This window comes from Notechis scutatus, chromosome 1, assembly GCF_049901735.1.
Source record: "Notechis scutatus isolate UNSWTSFEM ecotype Mainland chromosome 1, rNotScu1.2, whole genome shotgun sequence".
NCBI classification, from domain to species: Eukaryota; Metazoa; Chordata; class Lepidosauria; order Squamata; family Elapidae; genus Notechis; species Notechis scutatus.
Window position 1 is genome coordinate 138195909 of NC_142009.1, and position 4132 is coordinate 138200040.

Sequence of the window (4132 nt, forward strand, 5' to 3'; positions counted from 1 at the left end):
TCTATACGGACAGTGCTGAGCTGCGATTCTATTTCAGATGGTGTTCTTCCATATAGCTTCAGATTTTCCATATAAAGAAGGTAGAATAGTCTGACAGATGTGTTTGATGTTTGAGAGACAGGGCCTGAGTTATTCAGTATTTTTTTATTCAGATATTTTAATATTGTTATTCCAAAAACAAACATGCAACTGAACAGAAGAAATAGAATTACAAATAATTCAGCAACATTAATGTCCAAAAAAAAACCAGATATTAATTTATGGATATGCTGATTTTAACTAACTAACTTAATTAGTTCTGGTTAATTTAAAGAATGTAATTTTGGAATAATCTAAGATAACATGTGAAACTTCAACCCCATATTCTGTGGTTTTTCACTTCTGGAAGACAAGTGGAAAGAATACTTGACAGTAGATAAAGAAAATTTTAACATTCATAAAACTGAAGATATAACTAAAGAAGTCAAGCACTAGATATGTATCACACTTGTTTAAAAAATGCCGAATACCAAAGCATAAAATATATGTATATAACCAGTGGTGGGATTCAAAAAAATTTACTACAGTGGGTCTGTGAGTGTGGCTTGGTGAGCACGGTGTGGCTTGGTGGGTGTGGCAGGGGAAGGATCATGTAAAATCCCATTCCCTCCCCACCCCACCAACCTGCTTTCCAGCTCTGTTCTCCTGTGCAGGGCAACAAAAGAAGACCCAGCTGATCAGCTGGGACTCGGAAGGTGGGGACAGGGCCAACCAGAGGTGGTATTTACCAGTTCTCTGAACTACTCAAAATTTCCACTACTGATTCTCCAGAACTGGTCAGAACCTGCTGAATACCACCTCTGTATGTAACCTTACAAGGTAGTATACATTTGTTACCTTCTGCTGTTTTAACTATCAGAAGGCCAAAAAAAGGCTATCTTGGGATGAATAGGTTACCCTAATCTTATTTATTTTGAATTTGTATTCTGATCACTCATATACCCATCTGAATCTTTATCTAATGAAAGTTCATTCTTGTTGTCCAGCATTTCATCAGACACATCTTTTTCTGATCTCTGTTCTCCATGATCTTATTCAGTGCCTTCACTTTCCAATGGAACTGAAATCAGGTCAGGTGACAAGAAGCAGTCGGCATTCAACACCTGTTCTGCAGTCATCAGATTATCATAGCAAAGAAGTTGTGAAAGCAGAGATTTAACTTTATTAAGTTATTAATTAATTAGTAAGTTATTCTATATTTTTGATAGAGGAATCAGTGCAATGACAAACACTAGCAGTGATAACTAATCTCCTTGAAATATTCCTGTCTTGATATTAAGCTCTTCCAGTCTCTAACCACTGACCAACATTGTCTTCCATTGTCTTCCATAGATCTCGGAAGAGTTTCTTTAAAAAGAGCAATGAAACAGTATTATTTTCTGCATTATTGTTTGTTTTATCAGCTTAAGTTAAATAACATAATACCTTAACATTTGTGAAAAGCAGAGCTATTATATAAAGACACTTAGTTTATATTTAACTGTTTTCATAAGTATATATTGTAACAATGACTATAACAAATTTTCTGTATATTTTAGGATCTTTTCTAATAATACATCCATTCTGGATTAATACTCTAAATTGGCTTAATGGAATGACTGACCATTGAAAATTGGGAAATGCACTGTTACATTTAATAACTCAAATTTCAAAATTGCTGAAACGGCTTTGCTTTCCTCAGTGCAATGGTTGAAAAGAGAATACTTAGAAATTCATCAAAAACAACCCAATTTAGATTAACTGACTGACCAAAAGATAGACAAGTTTATTAAAAGGTGGAGTTTGTTTATATAGTTCAGAATTACAGAAATATTGACCATATTCAGAACTAAACAAAACAAAAACATCAAGATACTTAGTTTTGATCACTATTCGTGGTTGGGATTCTTTGTTATTTGTATTGTTGAACAAAGTGACCTTGTTGCACTTGACACTTAGATACTGTAAAAGAATAACCATAGTGTTGCAAATTTCATTTTATTTTTACTTCAAATGTGTGATAACTTGTCTACAGAATAAAAATGTGTGATGTCTTAAAAACTGTACCATTTACCTTTTTTACACAATCAGGTCTTGCAGAGTCTCAAAAGCATTAAACAAATATTTTAGAACAGTATTATCTGGCTATTAAATTGCTATCATGCTATATCACGTTAAGAAAAATGGCATTTTACTAAGACTTCTTTTACTTACTGTACAAATGCTTATTTTGCAATCAAATAATACAAAAGACTTGATTAAGAAATGTTTTTGATGTATTCAAAAGATAGCTTGCTGCTAAAAGGTTAAAATTTAATGAGGATGAAGAGATGACATTCCCAATTGTGACTTCCCAAAGTGGAGAATCGTCAATTGTAACATGTCTATTTCTCTCCCAGAAAAGGAAGGACAAATCTTACCATCATGGTCAGCCACTTTTCTTCAACGGAAGGGTAGAGATTCGAGATGGAAGCAGAAGTCGTTGATTCCGTGCTCGCAAGCCGTTATCAGGTCCCTTTTCTTCTCAGTCTCTTTTGAGACCTCCTGCAAAAAGAAATTGATGGGGTACAATCAAAATTAATTTTTAATGCATTATAAAATATTTCTCACAAAGGTGGTTCTAATTTCTTACTATCATGTAAGATATCTTCAGTGTTCACGCTACTAGTTGCTTTCTGGTATTTTTCATATCTCCTTTTTAGCTCCTTGTACTCCCTTTTATCGTCGCTGTCAAATAGGCAGGCCCTGGCAAAAAAAAAAACCAAAAGAACTAGAACTTGTACAACCAAACTTAAGATGAAAGAAATAATTTGTTTGTTTTATCAATTTAAGCTTTAAAAGAATAAACATTAGCATTCAGAATCACAGATATATTGATCATATTCAGACTGAAGCAAAAACATATCAAAATACTTACTCCGTTTCCACTACGATGAATGCTTGGGAGTCGTCATTTTGTTGATTGCAATACAAAGTGACCTTGTTGCATTTGAGACCTAGATACTGTAAAAGAATAAACATTGTATTGCAAAATTGATTTTATTTTTACTACCAAATGTTGCATGGTAACTTTTTTGCAGAATCAAAACATGTAATGTCTGAAAAACTGTATCATTTACTTTTTGTATGCAATCAGCTGTTTCTTTGGACTCTTCTCTGGCAGAAACTTAAAAATGTTAAACAAATATTTTAGAAAAAAGTAGAGAATCATCAATTGAAGCATGTCTATTTCTCTCCAAGAAACGGAAGGACAAATCTTACCATCTTGGTCCTCCCTGGACAGGTAGGGATACAAGTTGGGAGCAGACGTCATTAATTGCCTGGTCCTGAGCCCTTACCAGGTCTTTCTTCTTTTGAGATCTCCTGTAAAAAGAAATTGATGGAGTACAATCAAAATTAACTTTTAATGCATTATAAAATTTCACTTAAAGAGGTTGTTCTAATTTCTTACTATCACATATGATACTTACAGTCTTCACTATGCTGATAGCTTTCTGGTACTTTTCATATTTGTCTTTTAGTACCTCGTACTCCTTTTCCTCATCTCTGTCAGCATCTCCTGGCAAAAAAATAACAACAATAGAACTAGAAATTGTACAGTCAAACTGAAGATGAAATAAATCACTTTTCTTTTTAGAATGAAAACTATTAAAAAGTTGTTAAGTTAAAATAATACTCTCTGGATTGTCTGTCATTTTCTTTTGAAGCTCTTTATTTTCCCTCATAAGCTGAGCCATTTTGCTGGCTAAATGGTTGTTCTCCTCTTCCAACTAAGATGCAGAAATTACAAGAAGCAAACATCAGTCATATAATATAAATACGTGATACTAACACTCTGCTGATGGCTTTCTGGTACTTTTCATATTTGTCTTTAACCACCTCGTACTCCTTTTCCTTGTCTCTGTTAGCATCTCCTGGCAAAAAATAATAATAACAGAACTAGAAATTGTACAGTCAAATTTAAGATGAAATAAATCACGTTTCTTTTTAGAATGAAAACTATTAAAATGTTAAGTTTAAATAATGCTCACTTTCTGGATTTCTGTCATTTTCTTTTGAAGCTCTTTATTTTCCCTAATAAGCTGAGCCATTTTGCTGGCTAAATGGTTGTTCT

At 33.3% G+C, this 4132-nt stretch overlaps 1 long non-coding RNA gene across 1 annotated transcript; it reads right to left on the minus strand.

Annotated features, from left to right (window-relative positions):
• Positions 1-2421: 2421 nt before the first annotated feature.
• On the minus strand, positions 2422-3371 carry LOC148133019 (uncharacterized). Its single transcript, XR_015747039.1, has 4 exons — positions 3280-3371; positions 2936-3021; positions 2651-2763; positions 2422-2562 (listed from the first exon to the last, which is right to left on the minus strand). It is a non-coding gene; the product is annotated as an uncharacterized LOC148133019 (long non-coding RNA).
• Between the last annotated feature and the right edge of the window lie 761 nt (positions 3372-4132).